This window comes from Cygnus olor, chromosome 3 (assembly GCF_009769625.2).
Source record: "Cygnus olor isolate bCygOlo1 chromosome 3, bCygOlo1.pri.v2, whole genome shotgun sequence".
NCBI classification, from domain to species: domain Eukaryota; kingdom Metazoa; phylum Chordata; class Aves; order Anseriformes; family Anatidae; genus Cygnus; species Cygnus olor.
Genome location: NC_049171.1, coordinates 73,896,632 through 73,917,577, shown reverse-complemented (window position 1 = coordinate 73,917,577; position 20,946 = coordinate 73,896,632). Strand labels below are relative to the sequence as shown.

At 37.7% G+C, this 20,946-nt stretch overlaps 1 long non-coding RNA gene across 1 annotated transcript in view; it reads left to right on the top strand.

Annotated features, from left to right (window-relative positions):
- The first annotated feature begins 763 nt into the window (after positions 1 to 763).
- Positions 764 to 20,946, top strand: part of LOC121067833 — a 38,366-nt gene continuing 18,183 nt past the window's right edge. Inside the window, exon 1 of the long non-coding RNA XR_005818475.1 lies at positions 764 to 962. This is a non-coding gene — a long non-coding RNA (uncharacterized LOC121067833). The remainder of the gene's footprint in view (positions 963 to 20,946) is intronic.

Here is a 20,946-nt window from a genome sequence, read left to right as displayed (position 1 = left end):
GATTTGCCATGCTGGAGGCCTGCAGGAGGGGTGAAAATGCAGTCGACAGGGGGGGGGAGGTTGGTGGTGAGGAAAACCAGGACTGACCTCAGACTTGAGGGCTACTGCAGAGCTTGCGGGTCTGAGTTGAGCTGATGTTAGGGATTGAGATGAGAGGGGTGCAGGAGACTGCAGGTTAGCTGGTAAATGGATACTTCTTTAGGAATGACTGTAACCTGAACCCCTGCTATGACTGTAGGCAACACACTGTAACCAGAAATCTCTCTCGGGGCTGCTTAGACAAGATTTAACAAGACATTGCATATTGTTTTATATTATTATAGTTTTGTGGAAAACCATCATAGCATTTACTGGAGAATGTCTATAGGTCATATTCAGTAATTTTAATCGATAGAATTTTACAGTACAGCTATAGTTCTTTATTAATAACAGGTTCATTAAAATTCTGAAAGAATCATATAATTCATTTTCAGAAGCCTCTTGAACTCCAAAGGAACCCTTTGTTTTCCTCCCTTATTATGCCTTACAGGCTTTTTTACAAGAACAGTTTCTGTTTAGCCAGGCTTTGGTGCTGCTGTAGTAGTCTGGCTCTTTATGAGGCCAGGAATCTCAATAAGAGTCTCCATTTATTGTGGACCAGATCCAAAATCCACTGTGTAGTCAATGAAAGTCTGCACTCGTTTAAATAAATGCTGGCTAAGGCCCTGTAATAGTGGCCAACTTTTTCTCTACCATAGCGGTCATGACAGTGATTTTAAAAAGTCTGTCTTTCTCTTTCTTGGTAAATGTACCATATGCCAGCATCATAATTAGTTTGGGAAACACTGGGTATACGTTCAAAGGGCACTGAGCAACTCTGGGCGTGGAGAGCTACCAGATGTAGGAGGATGTTTCTGCTGAGCCATTAGACACATGCTTACAGTTGGTATTGCTGCTTCTGCTCTCCACTTCCTGCTGTGGTGGTAAGTGCACAGATATATTAGTGTTTCAGTGCTGCTTTTTTAAAGTTGTTTCTCCTTTGGAGCTCAAAACTGCATATCTAAGATTATCTGTAGGAGATGCTGTTTCTGTATATAATTATTATTAATATATATATATAGAGAGAGAGAGAGACTACCATCTTCATTATTTTTCCAGTCTTTCTCCTGAACACAGTTGTTTAGTCACTTCTGATAATTATATTTTATTTGTCATAAGGTAAATGTAGCAAAAGTGGAATGTTCATAGTCTGATTAGGTGTGTGAAGGTGAAGGCTTGGAGTTTTTCTCTCATGTGATCTTTACTCCTGTATATGAATTCGTCCATTATTTTCTGTGCTTGCTTCTAGAGTCTGTGCAAAACATTCTAAAGTTAGTCCACCTGATGTTCACAGCCCTAATGTTTATGCAACTTAGGTAGCTTAATTACAGGATTTCTTCAGTAGTGTCCATCATACTAACTGCTAAAGCCATAGAAGTATTAATGTAACAATATATATACCAAACAGAATAAAATGGCTTCAGTATTTGAACCTCATAAGTCTCTGTAGTCAGAATTTCCCATGTCTGCAAAGTTCAATACATTTCTCCTAACTACTCAAAGGTAGGACTGAGATGGCCCCAGGTGTATTTAAATAAATAAGGGTAAGACCATCTCTGTCATGAAACAGAACACCATCTGGCCTGGTAGTTTAAACATAAAAAGCTCCCTTATTTTTCCTCTGGTCCAGAATTTGGACAGGTTGATAATGCAAAATAACACTTAGGGTTAAATTAAGGATTTAGGCCAGTTGGATCACAAAATATGATCAGATGGGTAAGGAAGCATGTGACTCATGTCTACCTGGATATACCTTCTCATACAGTTGCACCCATGCCCGTAGTTAATTAAATTGCTGTTTGTCTTATTATACCACCTGAGAGCTATAGAGAGCCTGCAATCCTGGTTCCTGACTCGGAGAACTTTATGACCTGTGTATAACACCCAAGTATGTAAAGAGAAGGGTAAAAGTAATAAGTGGAGCAAAAGAAAGAAGCAGTATTTGGTAAGTATGATCAGTGGGGTGACAATTTCTACATTCTTGCAGTCACCAAAATTTTCCTGTAAACATTGTGAGAATTTGAAAGGAGGATAGAGAGGTGTTTTTCCAGATGTACCGATGTATCCCATATGATGTAAAAAGCTAGCTGTAATTAGCTATCCTGAGTCCCCAGAATATTAAGTCATGGTGGTGGTGGACTAATTCACCTTAACAAACCCTTAGTAGGGAGTTTGTCCCAAACATTAAAGACCATCTGTGAAGTCTAAAAGTCTCAGTGACACAACTGCAATCCCAGATTAGGTGTTGTTTAATGGTAATGGCAGTCTGAAATACCCATTTGCAGATAGTGCCACCCAGCACATATTTCCTTTCTAAATACTAGAAGGAGACTGAATTAAAGGCAACTGAAGTTCATTCCCTAGCACTTGTCATGTACCACTCAAGTCATTGTAAATTTGAGTACTATAAATTTGGCTATTATATATATGAGCAAATACACATATTTAAAACGTCAATCAGTGAAACACACCTGATAGAACATAATGTCTTATCACAGTAATATTATAAAATCAATGATTTAGAAGAATTTAAACACCTTACTTCCAAAGAAAGATTGAAATAAGAAGAAATATATGGTGCAGAGGAAGTCCGCCACCCCTTTTTCTGAGTTAGATGGCAATAAGAATGGATACTGATACAAAATTAACTTCTGATTGATTGTGGTCTCAAACAGGCTATTCTGTTGGTCTGTTTCTTTCCTCTGTCTCACCATTTTAACCTCACAATAAAAGCTGGTATCTGCGAAAAAAAATCTGTATGTAGCATTCTTATCAAGAAAGCATTTAGATTGGCATTATGCTGAAATCATACTACTAACTCCCTGCTGTTACCAAAGGTTTGAAGGAAAAGGTTAGATGAGAATGTGTAAGTATTTACCATGCTCCCAGGCAGTGTTTCATATTAGATTTTATTGCTCAAAATTAATATTATGGTTTTCGTCCAAGTTATTACTCATAAGTGTTCAGCTCCACTGTTTTACTATAAAAGAAGGAAAAACAGTCATCTGAAGTGGAACAGTTTTTGTCCCAGGCCACATTGATAGAGGCAATGTGATACTCTCTTTGCTCTTTCAAAGGTCTTGCTCTCCCTCCATCCTTTCACTTCTCTTCACTTCCAGCTTTTCCTCAAATATTAATGCATGACAATTCCCTGCCTGATGCATCTAACTTCTTAGAGGTGCAGTCATCACACATAATGGCAGTAATCATAAGAGGAACTGTGTGAGGCTTCAGGCTAGGTGATAGTTGATGGCTGGGATTTGTGGGACAGCTCAGGAGTGCCAAATTCCCCAGTAAGTGCCATGTGCTGCAGTAGCAGTAAGGAAACTTCTCACTTTGGTGTAAACTGATTGTTGCAGAGGGGATTCAGCCCATGACCTCCCCCACTTCCACCCCCACACCCACCACATATGCTTTGTTGTACCTTCAGAGAGATCTTTTCCAAGTGCTAGGAATTTGAGTCTCTTTCAGAAATCTCCAGTAGTGGTCTAGGAAAGCCCTGAGCTCACTGGTTTCAGTGATTTGATCTGATATGACAAGTACTGTGTACTCACTCCCTACAGCAGCTGAACAGAGAAAAACAAAACTGCTTGGAAGATGCCCTAAATTAAGTTGCATTCTTACGTTAGTAGAAAAAATGTGCCAAGGAAGTGTGCCTTTTGTCAGCACACAGTATGGGTCAATGCTGGCTATCAGCATCGAAGTTCTCTCTAAATTTGGCCCATTAAGCGTGAAATACAGGACCACTCTCTAGCATGAATGAATGTTTAGATTAAAGTTGTTTACTGACAGCTTTTACAAAAATAGATTTCTTTCCCCTTAAATTGAGCCAGAACAGCAATGGTGGGTGACACATTTTGCTCTCAACTGAAAGAGATTTTTAATGCATCTTGGAGCACTGGGGTGCAAAAGTTTGATAGTTTCTTTCCAATGAGTGCACAGAGGAGCAAGAAAACCACTTTTTATTTGCTCTGTTTATTTGCTCAAGCTTTGGAGCTGGGGGTTTCACTGCAGCCTTTTCTCATATAATAGCTTACAGATTGCCCAGGCTCCACTCTGTGTAGTACCATGTCTCACTCAATACGATAAACATGGTATTGCAATTCCAATACACAGTAAGTTATTCATTAATGATGATAAAGTGGTCCTGGAAAAAGAAACAAACAAACAAAAAAAACCCACCCCCAAAATCTGCAATGTGTTCTAAAAGACTGAGCTATTATGAGGTTATAGGAGCACAATGGATGGTTCATATCAGGAAAATTGGAGAATGCAATGTTTGAGTTCACTCAAGTTTTATCTGGCTTGGTTTTTTGCCATCGAAATGTACTTTATACTTCAGGAAGGTTTATTAAAGAAATCGTGGTGTGATAAGAGCTCTTCTGCAGAATGGTGAGGAAAGGCTTCTAAACTCTTTCTGAATCTAAACTTTCCACACACATTGTTTATATTGTCTCTCAATTTTATCCATATGTTCTCTGCATGTATGTGTGTCCCCATCTTTCTTTTTGGTAATTACATTGTGATGTAACAGTTTTAAAACCTCCTCTCTGTTGAAGCACCACACGTGAAGAATGGTTTCAGAAATTTTAAGTTATATACCTAGTGTTTGTCCAAATTCTTTCAGATTTGAAATCTTTTCTTTTTCCAATACCACTACCCAAACCCAGTATATTTCTGTCAGCTTTACATTCAGCTTGTGTTACAAAATGAAGAAAGATTATTCAAGCATATATTTTCAGGAGTGGGAACAGAAGAGATGGTGATTCATTTTAGATTTAAATTCAGTTCAGGTTGAACTGCATTGAAATCTTATAGGGTTTTTGTTCCAGTGGTGGCAGTAGTTGCATAAACAGTTCTATGTTGAGATAAAAATTGTTTAAAGTATTTGGAAGTTGATTTTCAGTCCTTGCTAGCTTGGGAGAGAACAGTTCTGAACCATGATATTCAAAGGATTACAGGATTATATAGTTTTGTCATATTTGTTATTTACTGACCATGTAATACTGAAACTGACATTTGCCTCCAAAAGACTCTGAATTTATAACTGTCTAAAAAAAAAAAAAGTGGTCATCCATTTGCAATTACATGATCATATTGTCTTATCTGTGGCTCATTTCTGACTCCTGTCCTAGTATTAGACTCACCAGCCTACAAAATCTCATGCTTAAAATGTAAATGTTAACAGAACTTAGGTAGAATTTTTTGGGGCAGAATAAATGTATTTCAATATGTGTACAAATAATTCTCTAAAGGAGATACAGGAAAACTCTTACTAATATTGTGATGTGAGAGTATTGAGGCCAAAACCAGATACAGCCTGAGAGGAACTGGGAATAACAACGTTCTACAGAAATGTTATAACTAATGCATTAAAAATAATAATAATAATAAAAAAATCAAGTTCTATGCTTAATTAAATCTCTCTAGCCCTTAAAGGGTAGGAAGGGACTTTCACTGGAAACATGTTAGCCTACAACTTCTTTATGAGCATTTTTGATAGGGGTGGTTAAACTAGAAGCAAACAAACATTTTTGACATTCTGAGATGTAGTCCTGAAATATATTACTTCATATCAAACTATCAAATTGTTTCCTAATACATAAGAAAACAAATTTTGTTGCAGAAAAGAAGATAAAATATTTCCATTTGTACTAAGTAGCTGGATGTAATGATTTTAATGTACTTATTTTGCATCTCCATAATGCGTATCTGGTCCTACTTATGTATTGTATTACATTAATGCTGTAATTTAATAATACAATATTTTTGAAATTCCAAGTAAAATAATGTCCTTCTCTAAAATTGAGGAAAATTTTAGCAGAAAGTATATCTGAAATAAAGTTTTTATTTTGGAAGAATACTAACTGGCCTTATTCAGTGAAAAACTAGTTTTGACAACAACAGATAAATCTATTGGATGCTACCCTGCCCAGACATTATTGCTACCCTTTTTTCCTAATGGAAGAGTATCTACTCAAAAATGTGGGCTACCAGTAGTTTCAGATAAAACTGTAAGAACTTCTAAAACAGTGCTGAACATATGGATTCACTCTAACCAGTTCTTAGAAATCTATGACTGAAATTCTCCATGTGAGCATGAACACATATGCATTAGCACACACATCCACAGGCATGCAATTAGCCTCCTGCCATCAGACCAGCAGCGTGAAGCCTGGAAGGCCACATGTGTGATGGCTGACTTTATCGTGAGCTGAGTCTTGCAAGTGAAAGCTTTAGGCTGAAGTAATCATCCTTATTTTTAATAATAATGCAAAACAGTGAGATAATATCAAGAGGAGGCCAAGATATCTATCCTTACCATGTGAACTCTGAGGCTTGCAGCTTCATCACCCAAGATTAAATTTCATGTTTTGTTTTTGGTTGATTTTAGGTATCAGGTCACACATCCCTTTAATAGACTTTTAGCACAAGTGTATAATTGTAATTGATCTGCTTTTTTGCTAGATAGCCATAGGGGAGTATAACCAAGAGTAAAATTAATTGACTTGTATTCCAGATGTCATGGCATTCTTATGAAAATACAGCAGCAAGGCTGCTTTTCTGTGATTATCAATTCAGTAGCCCTTAAAGACAAAAAGTAGAACCATCAGTTGCAGGCATCTGCTTCGCTATCAACCAGTAAATAAGATTTTTTTAATATTGAGATGTCCTTGATCTGTCACAATATAACACTCTCCCTGTTCATTTCAGGTGGAGCTTGTACATGCCATGGCAGGGACAAGCGGCTGAGGGGGAAAGAGAAATATAGATAATTTCTCTAATGTTCTAGTTAAGATATTGACTTTGTTTTCTCAGGAGAAGTGATGGCAAGTTTCCTAAACAGTAAAAGGCAAACTGTGTTGCTATCTGCATATTTTTTGTAATATGTCTCATATGAAGAATTTGAATGTGGGTTACTACTTTTAGATTTTTATACACGTTGTCTATGTAGATTCTTAGGTTCCATTTGCAATCCTAGGTAAAGACATGAGCATGGATGTAGGTGTTGAAGCAGTACACATTTAACCTTGGATTGTGTTACTTTTTAAAGTTCAATTTCAGACCTTTTAATACAGGTGGGCTGAGAGAGCAGTAAGGTGTTGGGAATAATGGACAAATAAGTTGAGGCATGCAGAGAGATGAAAGGATGAAGGGAAGACTAAACCCATAGGAGAATCAAGCAAGCTCACTGGTACCTGTGAGGAACTGAGAGAAAAACTTATGGTAGGAGAGAAAAATGATTTGGCCAAGGTTGAGATGTTTGTGTGAAAAGATGTAAAGATCTTCATGTGACTGTGTGGCACAGAGCCAGCCTGGGGCATTAAAATCTAACAGTTTATGTTTGTAAGTGACACGTGCTATTTTCTTTGGGATTTTTACTTCACTGGTGTGGGCCAGACTGGGGTGGGCTTGCACTACTTCCTTAGTTCTTAAGTGTCTTTTGATAGATGTGAGTAATATCTTTTATTGTCCCCGAATCAGTGAGAAAGTGGAAAGACAGGGGGAAATATAGGAACATAAATGAAATAGGACTTTTATGGAAGCATCAGCTCAAACCACTAAGAGAGATTTGTGTTACTGCATTTAATTTCCTCCAGATGTTCTTGCAAAGGGGGGATTTGGATTAACCTGGGATGGTCAATGAAAAAGCATGGTTTCCTGCTTTAAAAAATAGGGAAAAGGACCCTTCCTGTTCTAGCCTGACAGTTTTACAACTATCAGAATACTCATTGATTTTACTTATAGTACTGTGCATGCAGAGCTCTCAGAGGAAGGGGGAAAGTTTTTGGAAGAGACGCCACCATGACAGCTATTAAAATTCTAGGAACATGACTGCTATTCAGAGTCCCTGAAAAGCTGGTATGGAAGAGGGCCTCTGTGTTAACATTGGATTAAGAGTGTTTACATTTAGTCTAGGTTTTTTATGTGACTAAATGTTGACACTGACTGACTGGAAGAAAGAGAGAAAGGAAGAAGAAGAACAACAACAAAAAAAATGCTATTGCCAGAAATAGCTTTAATTAGCATCCTGGTTGGCAGCATCAGCAAAGACTGAAGTACCTTATGACTCTTAACTGACTGTCTTGCCAAAAGGTTTGTTTTATGTAGAAAAATAGGTCATGTTAGAAGATTGAGAAGTAGATGCTCTGGATTTAATATGAAGAATGTAGTAGAAAACCTAGATGGCTTACACATGAAGTCATATGACCTAACATAATGTTAAGCATGATTTTGTAGCCTGAGGAACTAGGGACAAATTATGTGTGTCAGTTGCTTGTCTGACTACTGAAGGTTGAATATATGGCTTTTTCCTATCTTTTGCTGGTTATGTAGTCCATACTTAATATTGGCTGATGATTCTTTTGCCCCTGGCAAGACCAAAGACCCAAAGGCTAATGACAGTACAGGGGGGGCAGGAATGTATATAGCTGCTTTCCTGAGCCACCTACACTGAGACAACCTGAAATGTGAGAACACAGACCCAGCAGAACTCGTATGTAACAAAATTACCTTGAATGTCTCTATTATGACCCTTCTGGCCCTCCCTAGCCCTCCACCCAGGAAGCCCTTGAATGAAAATGAAAATAAATACTATATCATAATGAAGAGTTGTGCTGCTGGAAAATATAGGTCATCATGAAATCCTCAGGTGTGTGGCTTTCCTGTACAAAGGAGATACTCGTGAAGATTTAGATAATTTTTCAGTAATATTTTCCTCAGTGCAGTTAGGGGGCCAGGGTGCAAACATGAAGGTTACTCACATGTTAGCCAATCATTCCACCACATTCCTCAACTACAGAGAAATAAGGTTGAAGACCCAATTTTTCTCCAACCTATAGTAGCCAAATTAGCCAGAACAGAGTTTTTCAGATCTCAGTTTGCATATCTGCTATTTTGTGGTCTTGACCTGCTTCAGTAAAGGAGTTTACTTAGACAAATATGCATTGATGAAAATAGAAACTTATTTCCTTCTCCTTTAGTCCCCATCTTACACTATGAGAATAAAAATTATCCGTCATTGTTAAACCAAATGGGAAACTGTTTTCCCATGATAGTTTAATGAAGTTTTTATTTTCCCATTTATTTGCTCATGCTTTCAGTTCACACAGTTCTGTATTGCAAATAAGTAAACCCTAAGCTTTACTCATTTACTTTCTACTGGTGGTGGCTTTTCTTTTGCAGATAATATTGTGTTTTCTTGGCCATGTATTGTTTTTGCACCTGTGTCCAGTTGGGACTGGGACCACCTTTTTGAGTTTCATTCAGAAGCAAATAGTGTTGAATTTTTGGTATTCAGTGAAATTCACACTATATTATGTGTGAAAAATCTCAGTGTTTTCAGAAATATATATATATATATATATGTATATGTGTTTTCAGAAATTATTGAGCAAATAAATATGAAACAATTGTAGACCAAAGACCACTCATGAACAGGAGAAAAAAGCTAAATAAGACAAAAATTTATGTGCTTCAATAGATGCAATTGAAACCTCTCTAATCTCTTTGGACTTCAGGGATGTTAGATTGGAGGAACCTGGGGGAGAGGGGGCAGAGAGAGTTAGTAGGATTTGGCAGGCTTTCTGGCAGGTAAGATGGAGAACTGTCATCATATTTATCTCTGCAAGCCTAACTGCCATTGCCACAACATGATGCTGTCAGATTTGTGTTCCAACGTAAGCTGCTCCAAACAGCTTGTTTCAACATGTTTGATTTGTTTGTTTTAATTTGCTTTTGTACATAAAGGTGAACTTGAATGGTCTTTTTCTCAATATTATTCCCAGGTCCAAAATTGATTATCTTGTCACAATGGGCTAAAATGAGAGGCTGTCTACCACATGAATCCATCTATGGTGGGAAAAGATATTTGAGATCATCCAACTCCCATCTGTGCACTGCAACCCATGCTCATTAGCACACCAGAGGATGTTTTATTCCTTCTGAATCATAAGTGCTGTGTACTCCATAGCCTGATTTTTAAAGAGAAGCTACTGTAAAAATAAAACAAACCAACTGTAGACATTTTTCCCTCATGAATCAGTCTCTATGTTAGTGCTCAGTGACTCTTCCGGTCCATCACCTCTTTTCCTCCAAGGATCTGCAATACCCTAAGTAAAATGCTATCTTGGTAAGAAACTTAATTAATGTCCTCTGACATCATTATCAGCCCTTTACAGCCTTGCAAACTTGGTCTTTGTGTGGAACCTTCCATTACCAAACCATACTGAAAAAAAAATTTCCCCTATGGAAACCTTTTATGTGTTGTGTGTGGCAACAGCTCCGTGGAATGGCTTGAGTGGGTGTCCCTGTGGCAGGCTAGGTAGGGAAGAGGTAGATAGGGGGTAGGAAAATTGAGAAAATTGAGAAGAACGAAAGCAAAAAATTAAAAGCAAACCAAAGCATGAAGCCTGCTGTGTTGTGCAGAAACCGCATCAGGCTGATGTGAAATGGAGACAGCTGAGAGGTGGCAGGAAGCCTTGGGTTCATTGCTATTCTTTCATTCTTAAATTGCAGTTTTCCAGCAGGTGCCTTCCTGTTGCCTGCAACAGCAAATGATTGGTGATACACAGCTAAGTGTAGCATTTGTTTTTCCTCAGAGATGCTATGCCTTTTTGTGTAGTTGTTAAACTCCACAGTTGGCCATCAAGGGAAAAATGATGACACTTTTAGTTACTTGCTTTGGTTCTCAGCATAGGAGAGCATTATAATAACATAACGCAACAGCTTTGTCTTTAGCTGATGTTTTCCCATTAATTTACTTTCTGTTGTTTTCCTGGTAATGTCTTGGGTAGCAATAAGCAGACCATGGTCTCCCCTTTTCTTAACAGTAATGTTCACTGAACTGCATTTAATTAAGAGAATGTATATTGACATGCATAACATAATCGGGTCAGGGACTTGAGCTGAAATTGATTGAGTGCAGCTCTTCTACACTTATTTCAATTTACAAATGTTCAGATGCAGATGGATGGTGAAAAGGTTTAATTTCCATTTGTGTTGTTAGCACAATCCTAATAATGTAAGCATTAATTGAACATGCTCTGTGTCGGTGTGGAGCAATCAAGCATGTCCATTTTTCATAAGCGGAGGTCAGAGGTCAATTTTTAACAGGTTCCAATCAGTCTAGTTATGGAAATGTATTTACATTTGGTCAACTATAGTATTAAAGATTTTGGTCCTGGAAAGTCAGCATTAGACAAAAAACACAGCAAGTCTTTTGGAATAGCAACTCATATAAAAGTAGAAAGTGTCTTTATTTTTCTGAGTTATGGAGATGGAGGTGTGAAATGGTTTCCTGCTACAGATCACTGCAATCCTTTTATTTTGGTTATTTTGATCATGCATGTCGTTGTAAACCTGGGGCTTCAATTTTAGCATTCATTCATTAATTGTTTTCATAAAAATCTTAATGTACAAAGACATTTTGACGTGGCAGTCCCATGACAATGAGTCACATTGCTTTTGCAACGTAGAAGATGCTATACCTGCTGGTAATATTCTCTGCATCTTCAGTCACAGCAGTACAGGGGGTTGTAGAATCTTTATTTTCTTAGAGAAAATGTATTTTATCCATGTATTTTTTTTTCTTGCACTTTGCATCACAGACTTATGACACATTTTCTATCGTCCTTCTTTTCATTGTTTTCACATACTGATTTGCAAATGTTTAAAGCTTGAATAGAAAGATGCAAGTAACTTTGCATTTTGTCCACAATGATAGTGTGATTTATTTATTTATTCATTTGCTTACTGGGGGGACAAACCATTAAGATACACATCTCATTTCCAATTTAGATACCTCATAAATTCTGCATGGTTGATAAATTAATGGAAAGGCCTAGGGATTTCAGTCTGGGAATTTCTGTCACATAAAACATTCTGTTTTCCCTTGAGATTTTATTGACCTAGAAAGGAAAATACAACCTCCTGTTTCTGGAAGCCTACCTTAGGAACTAAATGCCATAACTTAAAAGATATTTAGAGTAGTGCAACAGTGTACTATACACTGTACAATACAGTGAACAGTAGTTGATTTCTTAGTTCATCTGTCAAAAAAAAAAAAGGCAATTTGTTATGCTTAAGTCAAATAGAAAAGTTTTCATTTTTTTCTTAGACAAAATGTTACAAACTTTCATTTTCTGTCAAAGTCCTCAATTTCCCATGAATCAAAACATTTATTATATTTTTATATTCTTGTAAGGAATGCAGCAAAGGGCTTGAATTCAGTAGTTGCCGTTGCCCTTTTACACCAAGAAATTGCTCATAATTGGAACAAGACTTCTCGGTTCACCATTCCCTTTCTCCTGCAGGCTTTGAGTGTTCCTGAGAGAGTCTGTGGGGCATTCAGGGGACATTGCCCCTCTCTCATTCTGCCTTGTTGAGGCTCATCCTTCCTCCACTTGACAAAGAGAAACACCCCAAAATCAATGTTCTTACTTATGCAGTGAGCGTACTAACCAAGCTGAGAGAGAGAATCATTCTTTCTCATATCGACACATACATTTGATGTCTATCAGATAGGAGACTGAAAAACAATTCCATATCCACAGGTTATCTGTCAGACAACATACTCTCTTGGAAGGTGGAAGGTGAAGCTCAAACAGCTTCAATACACTGTGAAAGTTGAATCCAGATTTTCCATTAGGTGGGTGATCACCTAAGTGTTTTTCTGGGAGAGTTTGGTCACCCAGTTTTTTATTCCACTCCTGAAAAAATAATCAAGATAAAAATATTTTGCCCAGTTTCTAATTTTTATGCTTTTAAGTGTGAAAAGAAAGCAGGTAGGGGAATTTTTTAATTCCCTGACTGCCAGTTCATTTTGATTCAGAAGATGTTTAGACGTGAAGGTGTATTTTGAGACCTAACAAATGCATTTGCCATCTGCATAAATATATGTAGTTGTAAACCTTAAATATCACCCTGTAGTATTTGCTTCAAAATGGATTTTTGTGAGGGAGTGGAATGGAACCAGGATGTGAAATAATAACAGTTTCTCCTTGCTGGGGACACATTAAGGTAGAGACCAGGTCAGATGTGAACAGAAACCAAATCAGATATGCATCCGGCATACTTCTCAGTGTTGATCATAAATTTCGGTATCTCTTGGTGATACCTTGTTCCCACCTGTGCTCCATTCTTTCATTTTGTGGGTATGTGATATGATCTGTGGAAGTAAAGAGTGCCCAATCTTCCTTTCACATGGCTTGTAGAAATGGAAATTAAAAATTCTTAAGCAAGTGGAGGACAAAAAAGTGAGGGGTCACCCAGCTCCTTCCATATCAATCTGCCACTCAGTGTAGTTGCCTGGCTAACATGGAAGGATTTGTTTAACCCTGAAAATATGACGCCTCTCCTCTGCACAGTGGGAAGTCATGGCCCCTTGTATGCAAAGTATCTTGTGCAGTTTATACATAACTGGCAATTACTAATACTCAGTGTTTTTCCTTTGTATGTCCTTTGGTATGAAAGGTGCTATGCAAAATATTAGGGAGCATGCCTGATTCTTCCACAGAATCCCTTGGGCTAACACTGGCTTTTGGTGTTAAATTATTTGAAAGAGAAACAAAAGTTTACCCTATGGTTTAAAAGAAAACAAACATTTGAATGGAAGTGGCATGAAACTATACTTCCGTTGTATAATTGTTTGTGATTGCATCAGAGAGACTATAAATTGCCTTCTGGAGAGATGGCCCTCAGTGCACCAGGTTGATACTTATTTCTGAAGCTTATTGACAAGTGATTACTTACCTTGCAGACCTTGTATTTGAAGCTGCTTTCAACCAAAGTCAGACTGACTGCTCAGACTTTCTGGGAAGAGTCTCTGTAAAAGGAATGGTCCCTACGAGAATTACTGAAATATTGTATGCTGCCCAGCTAGTGGTAGTTTCATTCAAGGCAGGTCGGGTAGATGTCTGGATAACCTATTGGATAAATATTCATAAATAAAATGTATTTTTCCTTATTTTTATTAATTTAAATTAAATGTTGCAATTAAATATATTGTGATTATCTCCAAAGCAGTGTTAAGCTTGCCAGATTGTTGATATATTTACAAATACTTTATATATTTTCTGAGGTGTTTCTTACCCAGAACCATTGCATGGAATAGTAGGAAGCAATCCTTCACCGTGAAGTTCCCTAATGCACTCAGTCTTGGCAGGCTCAGCACGGTTTCATGAGCTGGGCTCTCCTGGGCAAGCAACCTGGTAGAACTTTGTGTTTATACAGGTTGAGAGCTGCCACAGCTTCTCAGTTATCCTAAAAAAGGTAAGCTATAACATTTTACTGTCAAGCTCATGAAAAAGCATATCCTCAAATCAGGTACTTATATGGAACAACAGATGCTTTATTTCTCCATGGACTCATCAATACTCCCTTTCACATGACTACCAGGAAAACTATGATGGTCAAAAGATATACAGACATTTGCGTAACTCAGAAGTTGAAGAAAGCTTTTAGTAAATAACAACTACAATGCAGATCTTGTACGAGCTGGCAAGATCAACTGATTGCCTAAGAAAACATTCAAGGCCTGTCACTGAGACAGGAAATTTATTGGAAATTTTTTGATGTAAGGACCATTTACCCTCACAAAATATGTCTATATCCTTTCTAACTATTTGTAGGGAAAACATAATGATCTTAAGCTGCAACTGTGCTGGCTTAACAGTCTAAAACCAGGCCTCTCTACTGCTATTTAATTTCTAAACTGTGATAATGATGTTTTACAGTATTTTATTGGAGTGAATATCATTAAAAGCTGGTTTAAATAATTTTATAATTAAAATATTTGAATTAGTGCAGTGGGCAGATGGGACAGTGCTGTTTATCTTAGAAGTAATAGCCCAGATAGGAAGCCCTACCTAAGGTAAAGAATACATACCCTAGATAACAGGCCTGCTGCTCTCAGGAGAAGCTATAACTCCACAGGCAGACAGATCATCACTGAATTGATGCCAGACAAAACTGTTCACTTAGGCTGGAAAAATAAAAATGTTTCAATTTTAGAAAAATCATAAATTTTGTTGCAATTTTCCTTTGTGAAAACGGAAGAAAAATGTTTTGGTCTGTTTGGCTTATCCTAAATCCCAGTGGGACTGAAATTTTCAGAGTGCTGTGTTTTCTATTTGTGTGTGTGGGGTGGAAAGTCTTGACAGGAAAAAATCCCAGCCTGCTTACAGGCTTTTTATTTATTATTTTTTTCAAAAACAAATTAAGTAAATGTAATATGTTTTGTTAAAGAAGTCTGTGATGGGAAAGGTTGTTAGTCAGGCAGAAGCAATGAGGATGAAGGCTGCAGCAGGAGATCTGTGTGCATCCGCTGTTCCAGCGCAGGGCAGGTAAAGAGGGAAATGCTGCCAGACTGCTTAGAAACAGTCTTGTGAAGGCTTAAAGTTCAACGAGGCCCACCAACTTTCAGGAAAAGCTGGGCAGGAAAGAGAAGCAAAGCATGGTAATCTGGAAGAAATGGAAAAATTCTGCTAGCTAGCTGGGTGGGTTTTTGTTTTCTCATTAAAGTAAGCAGAAATGGCAGAAGACCAGTCTTGCAACTTGGGTTTTCTAGCCATGTACAAACATGAAAGCCCTCAGCTACTTTGGCTTCTGGCAGCTTTTAAAACACAGAAAATTTACACCAGGGTCTGAAGGAAAAAGTTATTTATAAAGAATACTGCAATGTTCTTAAGTGAAATCCCCAAACTTCCCCCCTGAAGTGTGCTTTCTGTAAGGATATATATGAAGCAATACAGGAAGTCTGACATGCAGAATACAAATTCCCAGGAATCCAGAGGTTTTTCTAGGTTTGTACTGTTTCTGCCCATTTGGGGTATGGGCAGCTGGCACCTGAGTCCTACACAGCAGGAGAGGAGGGCTACATAATTAAAAGCTTAAACATGCTTTTCCTACAAATGGATTATCAACTTAAAGCTTTCATAGAACTAAAAACTCCATCCTTGCTGCTTCGTATTGATCCCCTTTGCAAGGTCTTGCTACAAACATTTCAAAGACTTTTTGACACATGCACACACATATTATTTCTCTTCATATTGCATAGCCCATTTAGTTTTGATGTAAATGTTGAAAAGCTCAAGCAGTATTTTTTTCCTTTTTCTTTTAGATCTCTCTATCATTAATCTTAATTATTTTACAACACTATATTTGATATATATCAGTTGAGGGGATCTTTGTGTATATGTAGCTGTGCCTCAAACTAAGACTCAGTATTGCTTCTGCTAAAGTTAGTTAAGAAATCTATGTTGATAGGAATGAATTGGGGGATGCAGCAGGGCAGGGAAAACATGGACAGTCAATCTATAGAGCTTGCTGAAGGTAGGGAAGGACAATGCTGGAAAATAATATTTCTACACTCTTCATGTATTTAATAAATATGACGTCTATGAGAACTGGAAGGGATCTTCAATCTTGAATAATGCATTATAAAAATCCAGGCAGTTTACTGAAGAAAAGTAAAAGCGCTTGCTTCAGGAAGATGAACTGTGACAGTTTTATCAAATTTTTAATTTGTGTTTTTAGGAGGTCTAGGTCATTTCAATCAGAAGGTTAAAATACCTACTTATATGCTTTATCATATCTAAGCTAATGCATTTGAACTTGTCCAAAATTATTTAGATTGGAAACTGAGATGGAAATTTCATGAGAATATAATGGGAGAAGCTTCCAGTAGCTCATGACTTGTCTATGTTAGAAAAAATCAGCAGAAAAGCCTTCTTCTAGTTCTAGGAAGCTCTAGGTGAGCTCTTCAAGAATAGTAAAATTCAAATAAAATACATACAAATAATCAACTTGTATAAACTTTCTGAGAAAGTGAACAAAAACAATCAGCTTTATTTTAACGTAGTCAATTGATTTCCCCTTTGGTATTGATGTAGGGATTGGTATAATCGCAGAGGTCAGCTACCCTTTGGTCCATTTTCCAATCTGTTCGTTTGAGAGATAAAGGCTTTGCTCTTAGTGGGCAAGAATTCGTGTCCTCTATAACTCTAGTGGAAGCTGCTGTATAAAAGCCAAGACAAAATACATAAGCTAAATCTTTAATCACAGACTACAATACAATGATGAGAGTGTCTAAATTTAGAATAAAAATCTGATCTCACACTTGTATCTTCTGTTTCAGGAAGCAGAACTGCTAAAAACATAGTTTAATATAGTGTTTTGGTACCAGCTGATTTGCTGTGATGTATCAAAACTAACTAGAAGCTGATTAAAATACAGACCTTCGGTTAGAACTAGCAACTCAAGGACAGTGAACGTGCACTCTGTGTACAGAATTGCTCAAGATTGGTGAGGGTATTCTCACCAAATACATGAGGTTTGTGCGCTGCATTTCTGTTAACATTGTAATTGCTCGAAATGTACACAGAAATGGTAAAATGTAATAACATTTAAAAATTGTCCAGGAGAATTCTTACTGATGTTGTTCTCTCAGAATCTCTGTAGGGAGAAGAGGAGTACATGGATAAAATGCTCTGAAATTGCTTTGTCTTTAATTTTAGATTTACACAGTGGTGGGACATACTACCAGGATAAAAGATAAAACACTTTATGTCTAACAGTACAGTAATGATGTCATTACTGAAGTTATTTTTAAAAGGGAAATTAAAACTTCATGAGAAATAATTTTCAACATGGTATTTATGAGACTCCTTTTAAAAATCTATATACTGTTCTTTAAGATGCAAAAGCTTGATACAGAGAATGTAGTTTATCCTTCAGTTACACAAGAAGGATTAAGAAGTGAACAAACTCAATCTTTTGAAGATACTGGAAAATTGTTTTCAGCATTTTTCTGTCTTCTAGGAGGAAATAAAGGGGCAAAAAGTCAGTCCTTAGATCTTATGGTTAAGATTAGAAACTTTTTACTGGTTTGATTTTCTCATTACACTTATAGACTTGAGAGTGGAATTCTCCTAGCACTATTTCTGTGCCTTTAAAACCATTTGCTATGAGCAGCAGAATTTGATGAAACCTCTCTTCCTGTAATTTCAGTGATGAAACTTGAAGAGGTGACAAAAGGAATGAGTTGTGCAGGTCATGGTTCAACCTGAGTGTTTCTGGTTACTAACTTTTTCCCGGAAATTTAAGCTGTCTCTTAAATTTAGAACATTTTTCCGAAGTCTGAAATTCTCAAAAATCATCAGCTTTCCATAACCTCTTGCTATTTAGCAACCTCATTAACTGCAGAAGCCCTGAAATGGCCAGCCAGTCAAAATGCAATAGGACAAACAAGGTCAGAAGCTGAAAGCATCAGGAAAGTTGACACCAGCCAGTGCCTACTGCTGTTCCATACCAAGTCAGTACTGCCTGTGGCCTCATTCGTTATCACGTACAAAAATCCTAAGTCCATTGCTTTTGGAAAGGTTTTTAGATTTGATTGGGATCCCTGTAAATGATATCCAAATCTGCCTAATATGAGTAATATGTGCTTAAATCTGGTAATTTGATCTTAATTGGGCAGATGAAAAAGATGTCATTAAGACAAGGCAAAGTTTCTCATGAAAGGTTATTAAGAAAATTGAGGATTAGAGAGTGAGAAATGGGTGATAACAACTTAGCAGGGAGGCAGAAAACTCATATCAGGAATAAATGATTACTCTTTTAAAATGGTACAAGATCAGAGGAATGATACCTTTCTTAGGATTCTTTCTTAGGACTAGTCCCTGTTCCTGGGGAGCGCATCTAATATCATGCATGAGATTTAGATCTTTTTCATCCAGATTTTGTTATAGAGATCTGGCACATTAGTATTCCCTTGATCAGACAGCCGTTTCAAAGTAAACAGGTAGTTTTCTGTGTAAATGGTCCTAATCCAGCAAAGCAAATGAGTGTGGGTGAAATTGCAAACATGTGAAAAGTTTCAGACAAATGTATTAAAATTGTTTCCACAGCCAGGAGCACACGTCAGTGTCTTCTTGGATCTATACCAAGAAAAGTGATGTGTTTATAGGATCATGTAAAAATATTGCGTAGGTAAAATGCAGTTACATCTAATCTTACTACTTTTCTGGCGCTGGCCACCTTTTTAATAGTGATGAACAAATGCTAAAGGCAACATTGTATTTATCTGTCTTTATTAGCCAGACCACTTATCCTCAGCGTACTCAACCTCCCAACCTAGAAGTCTGGGATAGGGAGCAGAAGAAACCCCCCATGATTCAGGTGGAAACAGTTAGAGACTTGCTGCTCCACCTGGGCTGTCACAAGTCCATGGGGCCAGATGGGGTCCACCCGAGGGTGCTGAGGGAGCTGGTAGATGTGATTGCTGGACTGCTCTCCATCATCTATCAGTGGTCACGTTCATCCAGAGAGGTCCCAGATGACTGGAGACTTGCTAACATGACGCCCATCTATAAGAAGGGTTGTAAGGAGGACCTTTGGAACGACATGCCTGTCAGCCTGACCTCGGTGCCAGGAAAGGTGATAGAACAGGTCATCTTGAATGCAATCACACAGCATGTGCGGGACAATGGGGGGATCAGGCCCAGTCATCACAGGTTCATGAAAAGCAAGTCCTGACTAACCAAACTCATCTCCTTCTATGACTGGGTGACCCACCTGGAGGATGAGGGAAAGGCTGTTGATGTAGTCTACCTAGACTTCAGCAGAGGCTTTGACATGGTCTCCCTCAGTATTCTCCTGGAGAAGCTGGCAGCCCATGGCTCAGACAGATGCGCTCTTTGCTGGGTTCAAAACTGTCTGGATGGCCGGGCCCAGAGAGTAGTGTGAACGGAGTGAAATCCAGCTGGCTACCAGTCATGAGTGGCGTTCCCCAGGCGTTGGTGTTGAGGCCTCTTCACTCAGATAACTAACAACAGGACAAGAGGGAATGGCCTCAAGTTGCGCCAGGGGAGTTTTAGGTTGGAAATTAGTAGACATTTCTTCTCAGAAAGATTAGTGAGGCATTGGAACGGGTTGCCCAAGGAGGTGGTGGCATCACCATCCCTGGGGTGTTTAAGGAAAGGTTGGACCTGGTGCTTAGGGACATAGTTTGGTGAGTGATATGGTGAGTTTGGTAGGGGGATGGTTGGACCAGATGATCATGGAGGTCTTTTCCAACCTTGATTCTATGATTCTGTATTTATATAGTTGATTGCAGTAACTCTAACATGAAATAATATCTCAGATGCCCTTCCCTTCCTTGTTTCCAATGTTAGATTCAGCCTAATTATCGTCACAAAAAAGTTGGAAGTCCGGCTATATCATGTAATTACACTTGACTTTGTTTTCCATCACAATCTCATGTTGCATTGAAGCAGCATAATTGACACATTCTGTGATGCCATAATACTTCGCAATATACTTACACTGTACACATTCAAGATTTTATTTTTTTTCAGAGAATAAAGTTACTCAGCATTGTTAAATATATGCTTACACTTTATTAGAATTTTTAACTAACGCAGTGTACTTTGCAAAGATCTCTCAAGTTCTTTTAATTTTCACTATAATCTGTCCTAAGCATTTAATTGCATATTTTCAGCTTCAGTTATTAGTAATGATTTTTTTTCCGTTTTTGTTTTTAAGCTGGCAAGGACATGGAAAATATTGGAAAATATCTTTACCTTTCTCTACTCCAGGTCTTGTTTTAGACCATATCCTATATCCTCTATGGTCTAATAGTAGGTACTACAGCACAGCAGCTGACTGTTTGGCATTACTAGCAACAAAAATTTGGAGACAACACATACAGATTGGCTCCTTTACATACAAATTGTCTCATGTGGCATGAGAACAGAATTAAGTCTTTGTATGTTCATGTTATTGTACATTAGTAATCAGCTGGATGCGAGACAAAAATGATTCCTAAAACATTTAGTACTTTTTTATGATTGAGATTTTTTTCACTAT